Source organism: Ranitomeya variabilis, chromosome 1 (assembly GCF_051348905.1).
Source record: "Ranitomeya variabilis isolate aRanVar5 chromosome 1, aRanVar5.hap1, whole genome shotgun sequence".
Taxonomy (NCBI): domain Eukaryota; kingdom Metazoa; phylum Chordata; class Amphibia; order Anura; family Dendrobatidae; genus Ranitomeya; species Ranitomeya variabilis.
Genome location: NC_135232.1, coordinates 410,800,191 through 410,825,117, shown reverse-complemented (window position 1 = coordinate 410,825,117; position 24,927 = coordinate 410,800,191). Strand labels below are relative to the sequence as shown.

At 37.6% G+C, this 24,927-nt stretch overlaps 1 protein-coding gene across 20 annotated transcripts in view; it reads left to right on the top strand.

Annotated features, from left to right (window-relative positions):
* The window catches only part of PTPRD (protein tyrosine phosphatase receptor type D), a 2,959,440-nt gene that overhangs the window by 389,553 nt on the left and 2,544,960 nt on the right, over positions 1 to 24,927 (top strand). For all 20 annotated transcript variants that reach the window (XM_077249189.1, XM_077249205.1, XM_077249204.1 and 17 more), the window contains exon 2: positions 17,660 to 17,682. The gene's annotated coding sequence lies outside the window, so the exon portion shown is untranslated. The remainder of the gene's footprint in view (positions 1 to 17,659; positions 17,683 to 24,927) is intronic.

Below are 24,927 nucleotides of genomic sequence, written 5' to 3'. Positions count from 1 at the left end.
CTGGTGAAATCCGTGGTCCGTATCCATGTGCCATCAGTGTGTACATATGTGACACCCATGTGTCCTTGTGCTGTCAGAGTGACACGTATGGAATGAAATACAGCATACCACTTTCATCATTTTGTTTCTTCAAATTCTCTGCGTAGTTTATCAACAAGTGCATTAAGTTTCTTTAAAAATTGTCCAGTCCTCCATTTTAAGGTTGCCTTCTGTTTCTAGAGTGTCGTCTTGTAATTTTTTAATTTCCAATTGCAGAAATTCAATGTTCAAGAGTATGATATTTATAGCATATTTGGTAGAAAACATGGTAAAGAGTGTCCAAAAAAGTGTATTTCTAGAAAAGAGGGGTTTGTGAAGATGTTGGAGTGCAAGCCACTTGGAATTTTTTGTACTTTATAGTACTCCCCCAAAGTAGTGAGGTGCCATTGTAAAGTCAGCAGTCATTTTATATCATTCTCATACTTGCGTTTTAGATCTAGTAATGATGGTGTATTGAGAAATGCTGTGTTTCCCTCCAGTTCTCTCAGTATCCTCGCCTCATCTTCAGCGGTATAAGTAAAAATGCCAGGTTCAGGACCAGTTTGTTCCATAGTCCCAGTGAGATTTTTCTCCATACGGATATTTGTAATAGAAAAAATGTGCAGATTTCTTGGGTATCAATACAGGGCAAGAAGTTGGAACAGCACACATATAACAACACTTCGACTGCAGGGCCTCCCAGGCATGGAATCCCCTCCGTGCAATAGGGTATAAATTTAGCAAAAAAGAGGCAGCACTCCAGTATTTTCAAAAATATAAAAGGGACTTTAATATCCCTGGTATGTAGAGAACGACAAGGCACTCAACAAAAAAAATGACTTGTGGATGGTGCTCAAGTAGGGTATCCAACCCGTAATCTAAGCAAAAATAAACTTGGCACTGAAATTGATGAAAGATGAGGAAATTTCATTTATTTTGCATCCAGACAAAAACAGAAGAAATAACTGAATGTTTTCGGTCTCACATTGGACCTTCATCAGAGTATTTTGCTCGTTCAGTAGGATGACAGTGTGCTTCAAAAAAGCTGGAAGGATGATAAGAGGAAAATGCCTGAATGCTATTTAAGGAGGCAAGATTGAATGTGGCTAAATTAAATGTAGCGTGTCCATAAATGGTGACTGTCGTCGCTGTGGTAGAGGACTGGATGCTGCATGGGGAATCAGAATTCAGTTCAGCATGTCCTTTATAGGTAATTACTATCGCTGTGACCAAGTGCTGGATGCTGTATATGTAGATCAGATTATGTGCAGCACATCCGTGTGAGCGTCCTCCTGTCCAGCTCCCGGGACCTCCGCACACAGTACTTTGAAGCAGTGACCACAGTCGCCCCACATGGATCCTTCAACAGCATTCAGGCATTTTCCTCCTATCATCCTTCCAGCTTATTTGAAGCACACTGTCTTATCCTTCTGAACCAGCAAGTTACTCTGATGAAGGTCCAATGTGAGACCAAAAAAGTTCAGTTATTTCTGTTTTTGTCTGGATGCAAAATAAATGAAATTTCCTCATCTTTAATATCCCTGGTGGTGTGGTGACGTTTTGGCTACAATAAGCCTTTCTCAATAAATTTTGCATGTGCGTATGCAAATATTTAAAGAAGTGTTACACATGCCCCCATTGGAAGAAGCCAGATAGGCGAAACGGCGCTGTCAGGGCCATGGCTGTGGTGTGTTTGCTGTTGGAATTTATACTAATGTAAGTTAACATAAGATCTTGTTTTATGTGGCTGCTCTCTATATATGCATATAAGCACTTATTGATCCCTGTATATACAGTATATGCTTTTACTTTGACTACAGTCACTTTATTCCCTGACATTTGTTTAGTTTGCACTTTACTATTTGTAAGGAATATTTCTTCCATTAGTGCACTTTATGTGAATTTTTCAAATTAAACCTGCTGCTGCTAAAATCCTTTCCTACACTAACAGCCCACACCCTGTTACCTCTGAGAAAATACCCTTGTTTTTAGGTATTTCTGATATTTTAATAATATTTTCAATTAAATATTCTATTCTATTTAGCCTTATGCCTCTTTATCCACTTTGGACACTTTATAGGCGGGTTTTTGTATATTAGAACTGACATTAATAGCCTAGGAAGTTTATTTTAAAAAATAGATTTTGTACTAACAATAATTTCCACAATTGGATCTGTTTAAATAACATATTCCTGTGCTGAAATAATCTTATAAATGTGCCCCTGCTGTGTACTGTGTAAACACATCCAATTGTGGAACTTATTTTTATTCTAAGATCTGTTGATTAAAATTAACTTTTATTCATAGGACAACCCCTTTAGAGATCTTTAGTGAAATATATTGGTCCTTGTAGAAAATAACAGTACATAATAGAATGTTTCGCCATGTGTCTCGGTGCCCCTGAAAATTGAAGTACCTGGTGAACCATGTCACAGGCCAATGTACTGATGTATTTTACTGGTTACTCTGTTATAAAAATAGTGCTGTGAACTACAATCATGGCAAACACTCCACATACAAATTATTGGTTTCATTCATTTATATGGATTGTGCTCACAATTGTTTTAACATAGTACTGAAGAAACATACTTATAGAGGAACTGTCAGGTTTGTAATATTAATCATGTGTGTTGTCTTCTATATTTTACAATGAAATAATAAAGTTTAAATTGAAATAATATAAATAGTTAAATAGAGTGAAGTGAGACAATTAGTCTGATGCTTGAGGGCCTAGTGGCATTTTGGTAATTCTACCCTGAAGCACTCCAGTTATCAGTTGTGTAAAAAACAATACTGCTTCTACAAACTATTCATTCTCAAGATTGTGTGGGTCGCCAAGATTAGACCCTCACTTATCATAAAGTGATGGCATATACTAATAATATAATATCACGTTTTAAAATGGGAAAATTTAAATACAAATTTATACCAAATTGATCTTGTATCTCTCATTCAAATTTTTTCTCATGTAGTACCATAGAGGTGAATATTGTGAAATTTTATTTAGATACTATATAGCTCTTGCATTTGGTCACTGTAAGATACTGTTATTTGGTAAACTAAACCTTTGTGGAAGGCTGCATCACTCAAAGTAGGATTAAAACTTGGTGAAAGTAATTAGTACAGACAATGTCTCATTTCGAACAACACAACTTGGTTATAGTCACAGTAGACAATGGTCAGACCACTGTAGATTCTCTCATCTGTGATAATCGGACTGATTATGCAAAGGACACTCTGATCAAACTCTGATCAGAGTTTGATCTGAATGTCAGCAGATTTTCACAGACAGGTAGTGTCAAGTGAAAAATATTGTACATGTGCGTGCCCCATTAAATAACATTAGTCGGCGTGTTATCCGATAAAAATTCAGATAGCACTAGTTCAGTATAGATGCTGATGTGAGCGAGCCCATATACTCATAGTGATAAATAAAGAACAAGTTGTGCTAATTTAACAATATAACAAACAATCATTTAATGGGATGTCTTTTGCCTGGAGTAGTTTAGCAGTTTGGATTTGATATCTAGTTGTGAGATGGCACATACAGTTTGTTACTATTGCTTACACCAGTTACTGTTATTTGATTGCTATTTTATATGGTCACTGTTTTAGGCTATGTTAACGCCTGCATTGGAGTCTTAGTCAGAAAACGCCATTGAAGATTCTCAAAGTTGAAGTGTTAAAATGCCTGGCAATAAAATAATATTTAGAATTGAGAGTCCTCAGTGGTGGATACCTTTTAATGGCTAACTGAAAAGATGGTAACAAATTGCAAGCTTTCCAGAATACTCAGGTCTCTTCATCAGACAAAGACTAATACAAAATCAGAAGTCTATGCCTGATAAAGAGACCTGAGTAGTCTGGAAAGCTTGCAATTTGTTACCATCTTTTAAGTTAGCCATTAAAAGGTATCAACCACTGAGGACTCTCAATTCTAAATATTTTTCTATCTACTGGCTAACACGGTACCAAGATATATATCTTTCCTATATGGCAATATAATGGAATCTGGGTGGCATGCAGCCTGTTTGGAACCACTCGTGTTCAGCATGCAGATTTTCTAGGACTGTTAGATTTATTATTCCACAATTATGATGATGTATAATAATAGGATTCAAAATAGCAGTATGAACAGAGACTAATACTATCGGAGGTATGTAGACAACGTATGATATATTTGTCAATATAATAAGTGGGTGCTTTTATGTGTTTTAGACAAGGAAATTGACATTAAAAGTTGTTGAATTTCTCAATAAAACTTTTAGTCTTAAATAATCAAAAACATGTGATCATAGTAATGACTAAGATGTTACCTTGTAACTTCACTTGTGATATCACACATCTTTAAATAATTATTCTGCATGAGATTTTATTTTTATATATGAACTGTGAAATATGATAATGGATAAATCACACCACAGATTAAGCACTTTAAATACAGATCACATGTCATAGATCACTATGCAAAAGAATATTAACTCTTTCCAGACATCCTCCACACAGACGTGCTAGATAAGGAGCTGGAATCTGCCTCTAACAGCAGCAATCAGAGATAGCTACAATCTCTGATGTTTAACCACTTACATACTGCCATCAGTATCTGATAAAAGCATTTAAAAAGTTTGACTAAAGGTACCGTTACACTAAACGACTTACCAACGATCACGACCAGCGATACGACCTGGCCGTGATCGTTGGTAAGTCGTTGTGTCGTCGTTGGGGAGCTGTCACACAGACAGCTCTCTCCAGCAACCAACGATCAGGGGAACGTCTTCAGCATTGTTGAAACTATCTTCAACGATGTCGAAGTCACCCTGCAGCACCCGGGTAACCAGGGTAAACATCGGGTTACAAAGTGCAGGGCCGCGCTTAGTAACCCGATATTTACCCTGGTTACCATTGTAAAAGTAAAAAATTCAGCGATGACAGCAGGTGATCAGCGACCAAAAAAAGGTCCTGATCATTCCCATCGACCAACGATCTCCCAGCAGGGGCCTGATAATTGGTCGCTGTCACACATAACGAGATCGTTAGCGGGATCGTTGCTACGTCACCAAAAGCGTGACATTGCAATGATATCTTTAACGATATCGTTTTGTGTGACTCAGCCTTTAGGGTGGGTTTAGGGTAAATTGACATCCTGGACACCACAATCTTCATTATGTTCACTACACTTAAGTACTGCAGTATTTAGTACAAGTGATCAACTGATTAAAGGTCTTTGTCTCTTTATAAGACTAAACAAAAAGTACCAGGTTATATTTAAAAAAAATAAATTAAAAAACATAAAACATTCAATTACCAATTTTTCCCAATACAAAAATAAATACAGCCACAAATAAATATTTGGCACTGCCACATTTGTTAAAACCCTATATATATAAATATAAAAGTCATTAACCTATACAATATGGTATGTGACATAAAGGTAAAAAAAAAATCTAAAATCTTTTTTTGGTTGCCTCATCTCCCCACAAATAGAAAGAAATAGAAGGCTATGGAAATAACAAATGTACTGAAATAAATAAATAAAAACAAAAACTAACGTTCTAAAACTACAATAAAAACTGCGGCTTGCTATACAAAAATTTTTTAAACGTTACCTATATTTGAAAATAGCGACACAAAGCAAATTTTCTTTTACAAAATTCTGAATTTTTTTAACCAGTGAAATACAAAACAACTAGACAACATTTCATACATTTCATCCCACTTTGATTATTTTCCCCATTTTTCAGTGCAATAGATGATAAAATGAATGGTGTCATTTCGAACTGCAACTTGTCCTGCATAAAACAAGAAGCCCTCGTGTGGCAAAATAAGTTAAAGCGCAAAATCAAAAATTGACCCCTCCAGGAAGTGGTTAATAAATTACAACTAATACGCATTTTAAGGCCTGTCCCACACGTCCAGATAATTCCGGTACCGGAAAATCGGTACCGGAATTATCCATGTCCGTGTGCCCGTGCGTTTCTGCGGCACATCAGTGTGGCACACGTGCAGCACACGTGTGCCGCCCGTGTGCCGACTGGGTACCACACGCACCATGCAGGAGACAGCGCTAGAGATAAGCGCTGTCCCCCCCACGTGGTGCTGAAGCCACCATTCATATCTTTTCTGCTGCAGCGTTTGCTGTAAAGAAGATATGAATAATCCTTTTTTTGTTTGTTTCTCGTGTTTAACATAAAGATCCATGTCCCCACCCCCCTCCCACCCCCTGTGCGGCCGCCCGCTGTTATTAAAATACTTACCCGGCTCCCTCGCAGTGTCCTGTCCTGGCCGCAGCTTCTACTATAGCTTCTACTGTATGAGCGGTCACGTGGGGCCGCCGATTACAGTCATGAATATGCGGCTCCACCTCCTATAGGGGTGGAGCTGCATATTCATTTCTGTAATGGGCGGCCCCACATGACCGCATACAGGACATGCATACACTGACATGTCTCCATGTTTGGCACACGGAGACATGGTCCGCAAAAAATCAATGACATCTGCACAGATGCAGTGATTTTAATGTGTCTACGTGTGTCAGTGGCTCCGGTATGTGAGCAAACTGTCACCTCACGTACCGGAGCCACTGACGTGTGAAACCGGCCTAATATGTCCTTATGAGGTGAAGAAAACTATAACACATATATTTAATTGAAATAAGTGTACTAACAACAACTAAATAATTATCTGCATATAATTGTTATAGAGCCACATATTCTTTTTTTTACTGTTCATGATATGAATAAAATTGAACAATTTCCCAGATATGGAGCTGAATCTCTAGTCAGAGCAAATATCGTGTCTCTGTATTGCTTGTGTCTGCATCATGCATTTCAGTGGGTGGCATTAAACCAATTGGCATTTTAGAATTATATGTCAAGTATTGCTTAATTTAGACAACAATACAGTGTAAAAACTGGATGACTGGCTAAAAATCTGGCATGAACCACTGCCCATCTGCATGAATTGTGCTCAGAAATGAAGCTGTGCTAATGATGTATTAGATATGTTCACTAAGCACCATCATTATAAATGTAAACTCATAAATTAAACTTCTATTAATATATGACTGTTAATTGGTAGCATGTTACAGATTGGTTGGCAGAGTTGTGTATACTTGCATTGCTTCATGTAGATTGTAGTAGAGAATCCGAATCATCAATGGAGAAAATAAAATTAAGTCTGATGATGTTACAGCTTCCAAAATCAGTTTTATTCCATTCAATAACACAGGCTAATATTGATTTATTACTATTTTTTCAGTCCATTTTACTTTAGACCAGTAGAGTAGTTACTGGGCATATATACCAGAATTTGAAGCCATTTGTGTCATGCATGTCAGTTTGTACATTTGTACACTTTGTAAAGTGGGATAAGAAGTTGACTTCGCTTGCTTTTTAGCCAGGATTTAAACATATTTATGAATTGCAGCCATACAAGAAATAATAAAATACGTTTTAAATGAAAAAAAGCACCTTTTTTTCAATGAAATTCAATTAACTTTTCCATTAATTTATAGTCTGTTAATACTCTGGGATCTCTTCAGGCCCCCCAGCATTATAAACGTAATATGTAAAAAGTAAAAAGAATCATTATACTCACCCTCTGCTCACTTCCATTGCTCACTGCCACCTGTCAAGTCCTCACTTTATCTTCTGATCTGCCTCCACTCACATTGAAATCTGTGATCCTCTTACACTATGCTAGAAGTCAGGGTGTCATGGCACCCGGGAGAGATCAATGGCACACATTGTGATGTTATAACGCTATTGACTTCTTTTGCATCTGAGCAGAACTCCCCCGGGCGCCATAACATTCCATAACATTGGAAAGTCCAGCTCAGTGTGAGAGATCAAAGATTCCATTTTGAATGGCTGAAGAGCAGAAGATGTGGCAATGACTGGATGGGTGGTGGTGAGCAGTCGAGGGGACAAAAAGGAGAGAGGTGACTTTCATTTTTTAAAAATCTTTCTAACCATTTAAACAGCCATTATGGTTCAGAAAAATGGTGGATATCAGCTACAATTTTACTGAAACTGCGTGGTAGCAAATTATAAAAAATCCGCATTTGGCGAATGTGGATTTTTGTAAAATTTGGGTAAAATTTAGTTCTGTTCAAATTTACTTTCATATCTCTAATCTCTTTTCTACATAAATAGAGTACAAAAAGTGTCAACGTTTTAGCAAGTGGGAAAATTAATATCAGTGATGTGTGTTCTGATTTCTGAAAAAGATCAAATGTAGTGATATAGGTGTAGTAGTCATCCAGTCCCACCAAAGAGGATGGGTTAGCCTAACAATAATTTAATGTTGATGGCTAGCATTTGAAGTACCCAATTACAGTTCATTTGCTAAATTGTCTACTTACGTTGAGATGAACACTTGAAAGACTTGCAGTGCTGAAATATAAAATTGCTGAGACTCTTGAGACATACGTTCCCCAGGTGCAACATTTTTTTAAATTATATTTCAGTTTACATAACCAGGTAGAGTCACCTAACAGTAGAAATATTTGCCTTTATTTTAAGTAATGAGAGATAGGCTATGACTTTTTTCTATGTTGGAGTGTAAAGCAAAACTCTGCTCAGCTGGTGCTCAACTTTAATAGATACATACATTGGGGAAAATACGTATTTGATACATGGCCAATTTTGCAAGTTTTCCCACCTACAAAGACTGGAGAAGTCTGTAATATTTTACCGTAGGTACACTACAACTGTGAGAGACAAAATCTTAAAAAAACAACAGAAAATCACATTGTGTGATTTCTGCATATTTAATGATATATGATATTGTGTGAACAATCAAACTACTCTTCTGGTTAGTAAATAGGGCTGTACCTACATAGTGTCCAGAGGATGTGGTGATACCAGAGTCCAGTAGACTAATGAAGTCCAATTAACGTATAAGAGAAGACCAGTACTATAAATATGTAGAGTCTAGATGTTTGTAGATTCAAATCAGACATTTTGCGTTAAAGGGGTTGTCCAGCTTTTTCACGAAAATCTGCAAACAGTATATAGTGGGAAAAATAAGTATTTGAGACACTGGATTTTATTTTTAGATTCTGGCTCTCACAGTTGAAGTGTACCTACGGTAAAAAATTCACGGACATCTCCATTCTTTGTAAATGTGAAAACTTGCAAAATTGGCAGCATATCAAAAACTTATTTTCCCCGCTGTATATAAATAATACCATAAAAGAGAATAAAGGCAGTGGCACTCACCAGTTTAAGTTTCCTGAACGTTTCTTTATTTCCATTACAGCAATCGAATAAACAGTAGTACATGAGGTGGAGAGATGATGGTCCCATGTTGTTAGTGGGGCCCATAAGTGCACAGCCATCACCTATCCACACTACTAACCCTCTCCTGATATTTACTGTAGGAAAAATAAAGGAAAGCTCATAAAACTTGGATTAGTAAGTACCACTGTCTTTATCCTCTTTATTGTAAAAAGTAACATCTGAACCCTATCCTCTGCTTCCATCATCAAGCCTTCTGCCCAACATCCTCAATTTTTTTTCAGCACTGCATGCATTGTCTTCTTCAGTTCTTTCCACTGTACAGGGGCATTAGCCACTGAGTAGGCCTCTGACATCATGAAACATGTTGTGACTCACAACATCATCACTTGCTTTGTCTGAAGCGCCAACTAATCTTAAGATAATCCTCATTTAGACATGTGTTGCCCAAGGTTTTGTCTGTGCTTCTGGTTACAAATGTTATAATGGTTTGAGGTCAAAACATACATTTTGACACTAGTGACCTACTCAGTCCTGGAAGCCCTAGTGCAGAGGGAAGATGCCTGAAGTGTCAAAGAAGATTTAAGGCATGCAGTGCAAAAGAAAAGAAGCAATATCGAATTATATGGATGACTGAAAGGAAGGCTGTGGCAGAGGGAAAGGAGAGTAGCGTGCTGAGCGTTTTTTTCACCATATGTTTGTTTTACTCAGAAATTTGAAAATGCTTCACTAAAAAAGTGAACAAAAATGTTTCAGCTCACCTCATACATGACTTCATATAAAAATTATAAAAAGTGGTGCAAGGACAAAAACAACACTTTGGAGTGTGATAAGCCTAAGTCAACACAGCTTATGTAATGGTATGGTCCAAGAATGAATAAGAATGGTTCTCGTTTACTTGGTGAAAACACATAAGTATTGCTTTTTTTCCCAAGATGTCCTGTTTTTATATTTGTGGAATTTATTTTGTTTTAAAATGGATTCATAAAATGACATTGTTTTAACAAATATTTTTTTTCAGAGTGCTGGACTATTCATCTGTTGTGATGACTTAGTCTGACAATACTGCAAATCATAAGGAATGTTTTATTCACATCGAATAACTTTTATGTGGTTTCAATTTCTTGGACAAATTGGAACAATTTGATTAATTCAAACAAGAAAGAAAGAAAGAAAGAAAGAAAGAAAGAAAGAAAGAAAGAAAGAAAGAAAGAAAGAAAGAAAGAAAACTAATGACCAAAGACAACCTTTTTGGACTCCCACAAAATAGGAAAATAGCGCAGAACGTTTTGCACAAATCATAAATAAACATGGCTAATTTATTCCCTAGACAAAACATTCTCAAACAATAAATGTATAAATCAATCGTTACAGGTAAAATTTATAGACAAAACAAAATTGACCTGCAATGTTGTATTCAGCAATACTTGTATTATGTCCATTATGGTAAGGGAAAAGTGCTTCATCAGGACCTATCTTAAAAACATTTTTAATAGAAAGAAAATGTTTACAGCCATAAATCATGTCTGTTTTCTGTGGGAATGGCGGAGAGAATGCAACTCCACTGGGATCCCAGTGAACACTATGAGCTCATTTTATATCCAGCTACATAAACTCTTATATAGTTTCAAACTGCAATTGAGGTCAGTGCGGACAAACTGAATAAGCATATATATAATCTAACATGAAAACTGCTTTTCATAAGATTTTCAAAAAAAGTTCTCCAGTGCACCGTTGTATGGCTGAGAAGGTTTTTTGCACATTATTGTTTATATCCATCATTATTATTAGTACTTTGTCATAAGTCAGATACAAATCGGTAAATAATCAATCCATGATATTCTTCAAGTCGTAACATAATTACAGTTTAACAGTATCTGTAAATTTCAGTGAGAGACAAGGGTAGATGTTTTGGATCAATAATGTTTGGTGCAACAACAGTTCCGAGATTAGTTAATTGTTTCATCTATAGTAAGTTAACTATAGTCCAATTAACGAGATTCCACTGATGCACAAAACCATATTAACACACCTTATAACCTCTATACGTACTCATGTCAAGCTGTAATATCTTATTGATAAAGATCTTTAAAGGGAACCTGTCAGCTGGTAAATGCTTCCTGAACCACAGGCAGCAATAATCAGATACCGGCTGCATTACTGTAGCCTTATGCATTCTACTCTGAAACACTCTCTATGTGTATAGGGAGAGACCTGTTAATCTAGGGGAGCAAGTGAGGGGAAGCCACCGAAAACACGCCTTGGACTTGTCATAGGAGATGCATAATCGCCAAAAGTATGCTTTGTTTGAAACACTGCAGAATTTAAGAGTAAAACATACGTGGTAGCGATAATGCTACAAGACTCTTGATTATATTGCCGTGCTTTAGGGCATAATGAATCAGCTGCCAGGTGGCCTTTAAGGCCCTACTACATAGCTCTGGTTTTATTCCAAAATGTGTCTAGGCCTTTTTTGTTGTATTCTTTATGAATCTACATAAAAATGGGCATGTTCTATTGAAAGCTGTATTATTAATACATCACCAGAAACTTTGCTACAGGGCAAAGATATCCACCTTGTTAGGGTTGGTGGAACGCACCGAGTATATACAGTGGGGCAAAAAAGTATTTAGTCAGTCAGCAATAGTGCAAGTTCCACCACTTAAAAAGATGAGAGGCGTCTGTAATTTACATCATAGGTAGACCTCAACTATGGGAGACAAACTGAGAAAAAAAAATCCAGAAAATCACATTGTCTGTTTTTTTATCATTTTATTTGCATTTTATGGTGGAAAATAAGTATTTGGTCAGAAACAAAATTTCATCTCAATACTTTGTAATATATCCTTTGTTGGCAATGACAGAGGTCAAACGTTTTCTGTAAGTCTTCACAAGGTTGCTACACACTGTTGTTGGTATTTTGGCCCATTCCTCCATGCAGATCTCCTCTAGAGCAGTGATGTTTTTGGCTTTTCGCTTGGCAACACGGATTTTCAACTCCCTCCAAAGGTTTTCTATAGGGTTGAGATCTGGAGACTGGCTAGGCCACTCCAGGACCTTGAAATGCTTCTTACGAAGCCACTCCTTCGTTTCCCTGGCGGTGTGCTTTGGATCATTGTCATGTTGAAAGACCCAGCCACGTTTCAACTTCAATGCCCTTGCTGATGGAAGGAGGTTTGCACTCAAAATCTCACGATACATGGCCCCATTCATTCTTTCATGTACCCGGATCAGTCGTCCTGACCCCTTTGCAGAGAAACAGCCCCAAAGCATGATGTTTCCACCACCATGCTTTACAGTAGGTATGGTGTTTGATGGATGCAACTCAGTATTCTTTTTCCTCCAAACACGACAAGTTGTGTTTCTACCAAACAGTTCCAGTTTGGTTTCATCAGACCATAGGACATTCTCCCAAAACTCCTCTGGATCATCCAAATGCTCTCTAGCAAACTTCAGACGGGCCCGGACATGTACTGGCTTAAGCAGTGGGACACGTCTGGCACTGCAGGATCTGAGTCCATGGTGGCGTAGTGTGTTACTTATGGTAGGCCTTGTTACATTGGTCCCAGCTCTCTGCAGTTCATTCACTAGGTCCCCCCGCGTGGTTCTGGGATTTTTGCTCACCGTTCTTGTGATCATTATGACCCCACGGGGTGGGATTTTGCGTGGAGCCCCAGATCGAGGGAGATTATCAGTGGTCTTGTATGTCTTCCATTTTCTAATTATTGCTCCCACTGTTGATTTCTTCACTCCAAGCTGGTTGGCTATTGCAGATTCAGTCTTCCCAGCCTGGTGCAGGGCTACAATTTTGTTTCTGGTGTCCTTTGACAGCTCTTTGGTCTTCACCATAGTGGAGTTTGGAGTCAGACTGTTTGAGGGTGTGCACAGGTGTCTTTTTATACTGATAACAAGTTTAAACAGGTGCCATTACTACAGGTAATGAGTGGAGGAAAGAGGAGACTCTTAAAGAAGAAGTTACAGGTCTGTGAGAGCCAGAAATCTTGATTGTTTGTTTCTGACCAAATACTTATTTTCCACCATAAAATGCAAATAAAATGATAAAAAAACAGACAATGTGATTTTCTGGATTTTTTTTTCTCAGTTTGTCTCCCATAGTTGAGGTCTACCTATGATGTAAATTACAGACGCCTCTCATCTTTTTAAGTGGTGGAACTTGCACTATTGCTGACTGACTAAATACTTTTTTGCCCCACTGTACATATGTATTATTAGGTGCGTTTGCAACCCAGGATCCACCATGCAGGAGAGGAACCTGCTGCTGGCAAATGGTGGCGCTATATGGTGGTATAAGCGAACTCTGTTAACTCCACAGAGTCACTAGGAACAAGATGCTGTGCCCTGTTAACCTCACAGAGATAGACAGCTACCAACCAGAGCAAACTGTGGTCATGCAGTCAGAGAAAACAGACAAACAACTCCTCACCGGAGGTGCCGGTATTCTAGCGGCTTATTTCAGCCAAACCCTAACCGCATCCAGTAATGACCACACTGGCGCTAAGCTCATAGACATTGGTTTGATACTAGCGCATGGCCATGCGGCCATGAGAACCTTTTATAGCTGCAACAACTTCAGGACCTTCCTATAGGACCAATGGGAGCTGCTACAGTACATGATCAACTTCAGGACCTTCCTAGAGAACCAATGGGAGTTGCTGCAGTATCTGAGCATGTGACCCCCGACCTCCAATGAGAGGTCTTACCCTGGACATGCTTAGAAGGGGAAAAGCAGGACATAGTCCCAGAGATGTCTGCTTGCCACTGACCAGTACTGGCTACAAAGGCAGAGCCTGGAAGAACAGTAGTAACCAGTCGCCCAGTATCAGCCTGAGCCAAATGCTGGGACCGACGTCTCCACTGAGCAGGCTCCACTGCAGCTGGAGAAGCATGGGAGACCGCAGCGGAGGTGGTTCGAGATTCCCCCTGTGCAGAGGCAGGAACTCAGCATCTAACACACCTAATATGTTGTGTAGCGGTGACATCCTATAACAGTCAGAGTTAGTCTTGCGCATGATAATACCATAGGAACCTATAATGGGCACAGGTTCTGAGACAAAAATAAACAGAAGAGAACAACACTTAGATCTGACTTGGAAGTCAATCACTTGCCTCTTGGTCCTGCTGTTCTCCTCAAACGTGGATTAAAAAAAGAGGAAACATCATAAAAACAAAGTTTATGATGCAATTAAAAGTGCATGTGCATTTGATATGTATAGATGGAAGATAGACCCTATTTGTTTTACTTCTAGTGAACCCAAGCAACTCCACTCCAAAACTGTGTGGTAGATCGTCTCACTCAGCTGTACATGGAGGTAGACATGTGAACATTGTCTCTTTAAAAATGTCCTTGGTTTATTAGATGCAGCATAAACCAAGGTGAGGCGCAAAGTAGAAACGGCCATCTGGGCAACACAATACAAAATGGCAGCACTAAGCACAGTCCTTGAGTTAGTGGGGATCAGCCAACTCAGGGTTAGCAAGACCCACGATTCAGTAATTAGCAATTCACAAAAACTTCTCTGGAGTTTTCCTCTCCAGACAGTGAGCAATGACTGCCTCTGGAGGCCAGCTATTTAAGCCCCAGACCGCACCCTGGGGTGGAGATAAGGTGGACACCCTCTCACCAACTCTATGGTTATCCACAAAAAACCAAGCGCTTTAATCAAATTGTCTGTTAACCCCTCATAGGATTTAATGTGATGGAGGGAAACTTCTGGGGTTTATATCACTGAAGCCATTAACTGCAGCAATTAAGATGCTAAAGCCTCTTAATGAATCAGATGAGGCACACATAGTGAATGACATCCCTACAAATCTGGCAAAAAATCTTTGATAAATCACCCCCTACGGTTTTCCATATTGGATTAATGCATGATCCCACAGTTAATCATTATAAAAAAAATTGTCTTCATTCACAACAAATAATGTTATTTTGTTTCCCAAATGAATTTTAGAGAAACTGTAAATGTAAGGTGTGAATGTGAAAGTGAATGTAAAAGTTTGGGCCCCGTGTTCATAATTACTGTTATTGTAAACAGTTAAGCAAGAAGAAATTATCTCTAAAAGTTAAAGATGACACATTTACTTTGCATTTTAAGCAAAATATATATATATATATATTTTCATCTTTCACATTTTAAAAATTACAAAAAGGAAAATGGGCAATGGAAAAGTTTGGGCACCCTGCATGGTTAGTTCCTAGTCAAATCCCCTTTTAAAAGTATCATATCTTGTAAACACTTTTTGTAGCCAGTCAAGTCTTTCAATTCTTGTTTGAAGGATTTTCATCAATTCTTCTTTGGGAAATTCTTCTAGTTCTGTGCGATTCCTAGGCCATCTTGCATGCACTGTTATTTTGAGGTCTAGTCCCAGATTTTCAATGATGTACAGAGCAGGGAACTGTGAGGGGCATTGTAAAACCTTCAGCTTGTGACTTTGGCGGTAGTCTATTGTGGATTTTGATGTGTATTTAGGATCATTTTCCATTTGTAGAAGCCATACTCTTTTTTTAACTTTAGCTTTTTTACAGATGGTGTTATATCTGCATCAAGAATTTGCTGGCATTTCATTGAATCCATTCTTCCCTCTACCCGTGAAATGCTCCCAGTGCCATTGGCTTTAACACAGCCCCAAAGCATGATTGATCCACCCCCATGCTTAATAATTGTCAAGATGTTCTTTTCCTGAAATTCTCAGTCACTTTTTCTCCAAACATACTTTTGATCATTGTGGCCATAGAGTTCTATTTTAACCTCATCGGTTTCCAATATGCATCAGTTTTATTTATATGTTCTTTTGCATACTTATGACACTGAATTTTATGGTGATGATGGAGGAGAGGTTTTATGTTTCATGGAGGCCATTTTTGCTCAGGTGTCTCTGAACAGTAGAACAATGTACCACTACTCCAGAGTCTGATAAATCTTTCTGAAAGTCTTTTGCAATCAAGCAGGGATTCTGATTTGCCTCTCTAGCAATCCAATGAGCAACTTTCACAGAAATTTTGCTTGGTCTTTTACACCTTATCTTGACCTCCACTGCTCCTGTTTACTGTCATTTCTTAATTACATATTAAACTTAGGAAAGGGCAACTTGAAAAAGCTTGGCTATCTTCTCATAGCCTTCTTCACCACCATTTTCATTGTCAGAGTGCAGTTGTTTTGAAGAACTCACGGCTAATGCTTTTTAGCGCAAAGTTAGTGGAGGCTATGTTATTATAAAGCTTGTAAATTTGCATCACCTGGCCTTTCCTAACGATGATAGTGAACAATCCATAACCCGAGGAGGCCAATTAACCTCTTCATGATCCCTGCTTTTTTCGGTTTTGCTTTTTCATTTTTCGCTCACCCTCCTTCCCAGAGCCATAGCTTTTTTATTTTTCCATCAATATGGCCATGTGATGGCTTATTTTTTGCAGCACAAGTTGTACTTTTGAATGACATCATTGGTTTTAGCATGTTGTGTACTAGAAAACGGGAACAAAATTCCAAGTGCTGTGAAATTGCAAAAAAGTGCAATCCCACACTTGTTTTTTGTTTGGCTTTTTTGCTAGGTTCACTAAATGCTAAAACTAACCAGTCATTTTGATTCTCTGGGTCATTACGAGTTCATATACACCAAACCTGTCTAGGTTGTTTTTTATCTAAGTGGTAAAAAAAAATTTCAAACTTTGCTAAAAAATAAAAATAAAAAAAATTGTGCAATTTTCCTATACCCGTAGCGTCTCCAGTTTTCTTGATCTGGGGTTGGGTGAGGGCTTATTTTTTGCGTGACGAGCTGATGTTTTTAATGATACCATTTTGGTTCAGATACATTCTTTAGATCACCCGTTATTGCATTTTAATGCAATGTCGCAGCAACCAAAAAAACGTAATTTTGGCATTTTGAATTTTTTCCATTTTGAATTTTAACATTTTGTTAAAGAATTATGATTTTTTTTAAAAAAAAAGGTTTTTGTACATTGTTGATACTTTTCTGTGAAAGAAAAGCAAAAAATATCCTACTGATCTCTAGAGTAGAGAAGAATGCATGATTGCAGTCAACTGTTGACTATAAATGCTATAAGCTCTTTCTATCTACATTATATGTATTCTATCAAGAATTTGGAGATGTATCCAACATTAATGGATTTTGTTATTGTAGGAAGTGTACCATTCTAAATTTGACAATCACTTTATTCCATTGGGTATAAAGTCCATCTGAGAACCTGATTGCAATGCATTTCTGTGAAATCGCTTTTTGTAGTTTGACAATGATGCACCTGTACTTTAACATTCAGATGAACAGTTAGTACTGCATGTTCTAAAAATCTAAGTTTAGCTGGATTTACTATGATACTTGAAGATGAAAATGATTTATGAAAATTCTTTTTGTCTCTTTTGCAGATGAGAAAACATTTGAAATTAAGGTAAGACCACATGGCATTTATATGTATTTTAATGTATTATTTCTTGTCCTATTTGGATGATTTTTGTGGTATGTTACTTATACAGTATCTGATTATGCTTGTAAATAATATCAAAACTAAAGATTTTGAAACATTTAGAATTGGAGGGGAGCACAAATTTAAAATACTCTTCACATAACATCAACTATAAGAAATATAGTTGTATATTTCAAATGTGTGAATTGGTATGATCGATTGTCTTTTGCCTTTTAAAGACTTTGTTTCTCAGCAATAATAACAATAGTCTTAGAACCAGCCATCTATAAGATATAGCTGCCTAGCTTTGCTATGTGTCTTCAAAAAGCAATTAGGGTATGTGAGACTAAGATAAGATCCATTTTGGGTATTTAGATTATATTTTCCAGGCAGAAAATCCAAAGTATATTTAAGTGGCAGTCAATTGGATGTGACTTTACCAAATCTCATCCACATGCTATGAAAGAAAATAGGTGTGGAACCCACTCAGAAATTGATCAGTACAACAGAATTTGAATTTGCAACATGCCAATCTATGTCGTCGTCTGGTTGATGATTTCTTGTGGGCTTGAAACTCCTAAAAATGTTCTCTTTGCAAGGTTAAAATGATCTAACTCCCCTGGCATGGCAGGGAATGGTGCCCTTGCATGGATCTTTGCTAGCTTCTGTATAACCCGTCCTCATGTGATCCTCATGTGAAGACATTCAAAGAAGATTGGCTCTGCAAATGTTATTTCAAAACAATGTTTTTCTTAAAAGGTCTCTTTCAATTAAACAAAGTTTGTATAAATCAACAATACAAACGAATATAAAGAAACTTTGCAATATATCTTCTCATGGAAATCTGCTTATTCCTCCAATCGCGAACCAATTTTTTTCCCTCACCCTTCCTCTTATGCCTATTGTTCACTGTGAAAAATTGTCTTGGTCAAAAACAGATGGACCGCCAGCACACTAAGGTTTAGGGTTACAACTAGCACAGACGCAAACAGATGTACTACAGCTTTCTAGTGAGTGTTTATCTAACCTCAGTGATAGATTCACATCTACACTGCTCAGTGCTGCAGTATGATATCCTCCAAGCTGCTGCTCCTGTCTGTGTGTTACATAGAGAAAGAAAAGCAGGAATCCTTCTGCTGCTTGTACAGAGTATGCGAGATATCATAGCAGCTAGTTCGACCCAATGGCTCAGAGACAACTGAATATTCACAGTAGAGCCTGTACAGGGAAAAGCTGTGAATAGAAAACACGTAAGGATCATAAATAGTATTATTCCCCATAAAATATTAGCTTATTCCGAAAAGTCTTCAGAAACTATGGGCATGCTTTACATACTGCAAGCTGCACTTTTTTATTTTATGCTGATTGTAGAAAATGTAACATTTACTTTAATAAAAATGTCTTTCTTTTGCCAAATTGTCTTAAAACAAATTATAGTGATTGTTGTGACTAGTATTGTTGTGTTTTAATATTATCGATGAAGCCACAATCCCCCTTTAGTTAGAGTGGATTTAATCAATGATTTTAAAGCGGTTTGCCATGAGAAATGTACATTTTAATTAACAGATTTTGGAATAATAATAAGTTCCATAATTGGATGTATTTCAAATGTTTTTCATGTGCTGAGATAATCTTATACATGGGCCCCTGCTGTGTACTGTGTAATGGCTGTGTCTGACCGTGCAGGAACACGGTTTGATCATTGTTGAACATTGTTGAACAAGTTGATTACAGAGGCCCTACATATTAAAACCCTCAATGTTTAATTCAAACCAGGTTTATACAAACTAGAAGAAAAAGATGTGCTTCTCGGAAGGTTACTGCCTAAAATGTTCAATTTATTATATCTTTATTAAAACTGTTAATGGTTAGGTAATTGGTCTCAGACTAAACCATTGAATGTTCTTATTTGGCCCATGCATTCATATGGCTAATACCACACAGTAGGATGGCCAAGTATTCCATATTTAAAAGCCTTGTATCTTTTGGGTTGGAAAACCCTGTGCTTTTTCTTCTAATGTTTATCAAAACCTTTTGATAAACAAAACTGCTTGATGCCAGCCAGTTTTATCAAAGCTGCTTGATGCCGTCCTGGCCATCCGAGCACCTTTTATAGTTATTTCAACCGGAACTTTCTTCCCCTCAGAATGGCATGCTGGCCTACTAGTGATTTTACAAGCCTTGTAATAAATACTAGTATGTTTATAGCAAACTATTTTCCTTTCAGGAACCATTCCTAAAGTTTACCCAGTCTAGGTCATTAGCCAGATGATGTATCAAAAATTGAAATGTTTTATTTTACAGTACAGCTCAGTAGAAAGCACATTTCCAGATATATTATGGGTAACAACAATTTATCTAAGCAGGATGAACTGTATTGTTATTTCAAAAGGCTCCAATGAAATCCAATTTGTTTTAACAATGGCATAGTTAATAGAAGAGCGAGCCGAACAATAGATGAGTGTACATCTATCTGCAATGATACGTGTACACTCTTAAAATAATATGCATTATATTTACAGTTTAATTTGCATTATAAATAATGATACAATAAAGAAAGCTTTGATTATGAATAAGAAAAGATTTTGGCTTGTATTCAGTAATGAGCGGGATATTGTCATTCAGCTAAGTATACAGCGCGAGAATCCATTAGAAAGTAAAGGCATATTTATATATGTAGATACGGCAAGCAGCAGCAGAGACTCAGCACTGGACATGGGGAGGGTAGGAAAAGCACAATTTGTTGTGTAAAGCAAACTGCGCCTCGAGACTGGAGTTTCTGAAACCAGAAAACTATTTAAACAATACTATGAAATAACCAATTATTTTAATCCAGAGAAGGGTCAGAGGTATGATTAGTTTGAAAGATTTTTTTTTTTGCTCAAATTTTGAATATTTAACATGATGATGATTAAATCAGTTTGAGGCAAATTAAATTAACCTCAAATTTTGTAAAAAAAAAAAAAAAAAAGGGTTGGCCAGAATTTTAGTTTTTTTTAACTATTCGATTAGAGCTAATTAAGCAAAATAATTAAAAAATAATTAAGCTTTCAGCTGGCCTTCATTTTGATGGATTCTTATGGCTAGAGAAGGGGATTAAAAAAAGCTTGTAGTCAAATCACTGAAAGACATATTTCCCACCGCTGCATCTCTGCTTGGCTACCTAAATACTACATGTGGCTCCAGTGACTCCTTTTTTCTTGATGTCCTTCTCCTGGTTTTCAATCTTCGCAGACACTCCATTGCTGAATTGACCTTAAAGGTAAACTGTCACAAAATGTTTGCTACCTTGTCTCAGAGCAGTATGATGTAAGAAAAGAGACCCTGATTTCAACGATGTATCAATTAATATACTGGGTGCAGCCATTCTGACCCAGAGTTCTTAGACGTAGCAATTCAGCAGAGCTCAGAAAGCTAAAGCCGCCTACACCACAGCATTCTGTGTACATTGTATATTGACAGTGATCTGTATCAGTAGAGGGGGCGTAGTCAGACTAGCAGTCTTGTGAGCACCAGATTAGGCAATAATAATGTCCTAGCGATAGAACCTTCATTGTAATAAACAATAGCACATAGGCTCACAAGTGACACATCGCTGACCTCAGTGTTTTAACCCCTACAACATGTTATTCTCAGATTACATAGCAAAAGCTTACTGACAGATTTCCATTGATGACATGTTCTGACACTGCGATGTCATAGCTTCAGGACGTGATGACGTGTTGGCCAATGTATAGTCGGCTGTCGCGTGTACATCACCTTATGAGGTGTCGCTAAGGCCTTTGAGCAATGGAAACACCAGCAAAGTCTGACTACCCAGAAGAGGACATCCATCACCACACTTGGAGAAAAGTAGACTATGGAGCTACAGTAAGAAACATGACAGCGAGCTATAATGACAGAATAGGTAAGCAGCAAGATAAGTATATACATATATATTTTAATTTTTGGAACACTAGCTTTATTATACTCAGGTCTGTTCAGCGCAAATCGAATTTCCTGCCCAAATTTGAGTGATTTTATATGTGTTGTATGCAAATTGCCTCTTCTGAGAAAAAGAGGACTTAACTCTATAGCGCCACCTGTTGGAAATAGCGATCCTACAAGTCACAATTAACCGTTTAACGAGTCATGCAATATGACTTAGGATAAAAGCCAAATCAGTATCTCAATTCGCAGACACGGTGTTTCGGGCTGTTGACCCTCGTCAGTGCGAAGCATGAGAACTGATTTGGCTAGGTGAGAGGCTCTGGACTGGGGTCTAAGGGGTAACGCTTCTCCTTATGGAGAGTGACATACCAGCTGGCTTGTCAAGGTAAGGAGGCTTATTTGCCGTGCAATTTATATGTGTTGACAGACTCGCTCATCACTAGTTAGCATTAATGTACATTTAGGGCTGTGGCTCTGTACAAAAAGTAAAAATGGGACCTCTTGTATGTTCTGTTTTACACATTACCTGCCAACACAACACCCCTAACCATGACAAGAGGACCTTATGTCTCAACCCCATTTTCATTACTCATGCACATTTTCCACTTTACTTGTATCACTTACTACCATGGAGACAATGTCAACCAAAAATAGGCCCCTTATCTCTAGGGGCCTCAGAGTAGCCACATGGTCTGCCCCCATGGTACTGTACCCTTACTTATAAGCTTCACAGTTTGAAGGAAGCATATCCAAGAAATGACCGCCTTGTCATTTTAATCAATAAGAAGATCTCTGCACATTACAGTTTTTAGAAGAGGCGATAAATCTCTGTTACTTGATAACTCAAATCCTGCTTGTAACATATTTTTTATTTCAAGGTAAGTCAGCTCGACAAAAAGGCTTTAGTGTTTTCATGTTAAATTTTGCTGAAAAGTCATTTTTCAAAGCCATTACTACCCTGAGCAATTTCTGCAATATATCCCTGCACATTTAACAATATATATATAACATAATCCATAGTTATATTCCCATAAATATAATGTATAACATTATTGTTTTTAGGTCTTTCTATTGAAAGGAAGGCAAAAATAAGATTAATGCTCTTTACCTTGCTTCTGGGGCAATATAAAGGAAAAGATTTGCCTATTTGTGGATCAGAGTAGCAATGCACGGCTATGAATGTCATAAAGGAATACTGAATGGCATATTAAAATCCGCATTTACTGGGTAATAATGAGAGTGGCAGCAGTCTAGGTAATTTTTATGGTACAGTGCTTAGAATTTCAACAGTAAAAATACAGTTCAGGGTCTATGAAGCCCTATGTTCTTTGCTTGGTTACCTTTGGTGGGTTTTTAAGCTTTTATATGCACTGTATGAAGTGATGATTATAACTAGTGATGAGCGAGCGTGCTCACCTAACGTGTGTGCTAACCGAATGCCTTTGGCATGCTCGAATAATATTTTTGAGTCGTTGCAGCTGCATGTCTCGCGACACAACACATGCAGGGATTGCCTAACAATTATTTGTTTTCATTTAATTTCTCACATTCCACATACTTATTGGTGTTGAGACCAAGGAATTTCAAAAGATGTATCATATGTTAAAAACAGGTTAAAAAAATATGTGCGGGTGGAGGAAGGTTCTGCTCTGTTTCCATTTATTGCTGATTGACCTACAAACTCTTTTGTAAAGTATCACAGCCTACAAAATCCTTTATCAAAGAGGCATTTTGTCAAATGTCACGATAGAAGTTAGAATGCAGAGACATATAAAAGCTTTAGGTGATTTAGAAACATCAAAATCCAGTAATGTCTGAGCCGTGCACTGACAGCACATATTGTAAGTGGGATGTGGAGCGCATATGCGTCATGACTGTGTGATCCAAAAGAGATAAATTCAATATTTAGATGAGTACCATAATTTTATGCATCCTGCATGCCATGGTAGATCGCATAGCCAACATTTAAATAGCTGTATACTCACATACAAGAGCACAATGAAGACCTAGGAAATGTGCAGTGTGTTATGTGATTGTGAATATAGTTGCTTGCAAAAAAGAATGGCACTCCTGAAGTTAACCCGGTGCACGGATAGGGTCCCAACCCGTAATGTATTAAGTAAAAATCCAGCACTCAGTCTGGTGAAATTTTGAGAAACAAAGTGTATGAAAAACATTTAGGCCATTAGACCTTCTTAATACGCTAGTTAGGTTCTAATGATTTCAGAAAAGTTCAAGCATATAGTATATACATATCCACTTTTTTATTTCAAGCATATGCCTGTATCTAAAGAGGAGGTGAGCCGCTGTGGTGACCAGACACGTTTTTTTCAAACAATTTGTTTCAAGCTGTAAATAAATTTCACCAAACTGAGTGCTGGATTTTATTTTTATTTTTGTGAATATAGTACTTATTATTAACGCTTACACTTCTGCTTCACACAGTACAATTCTTGAAATTATAATATTTACTAATATTGTGTTAGCTATTAACCTTCAGATATGGGGTTAATCTGCTGGTTACTGAGAGCCCATCTACCAGGAGGAAATTAAAGGCAACCTGTCAACTGAAAAAATATTATTCACCTGCAAATGTGGGGTTAATCTGCAGGTTAATAGCATTGTGAAAAGGCCTGGCACCCACACTTAGACCCCAATGCCTGGAGAAAATGACATGTATTCCTCCGGACAGTGCACGGTTTCAATCACGGGGCAGCATTGGCACGGGTTCAGTCTCCGCTACCAAGAGAGCAATGACTGCAGCCATGCTCCCGGCAGTCACTCAGTATTAGGGTCTGCTGCCAGTCAGCTCTGGGGGTGCGGTCACAGCCTCCAAACTCTATACACAGAGCGACTGAAACCAGAAGGCTACTGGGAGAAATAAAGTTAATTTCCTCCCTATAGTTAGAGTCTAATCGTCTGTGAAAGGCAGTCTCACAAAATTATTAACTTGTAGATGAACCCCATATCTGCAGGAAGATAATTTTTACAGGTGACAGGTTCCCTTTAATTTAATATCTTCTGGAAGCCTCTGGCTTTCAGTTATAGAGGCATGACTGGTGCAGCTTCGGTCACTGCTCAGTAAATAGTGAGTGGTGGCTGTAACCATGACTCAATACTGAATGACAGCCAACCCAGCATTGATGTACTTTTAAAGTGCTATTAACATGCAGATTAACCCCATATCTGAAGGTTTACAGCACTAAAAGTCATGAAAGGTTCCCTTTAAATCCATAAAAGTAATGATATCTAGCTGTATATTATATTATATGCAATTCTATCTATTATCTATCTCTGTAT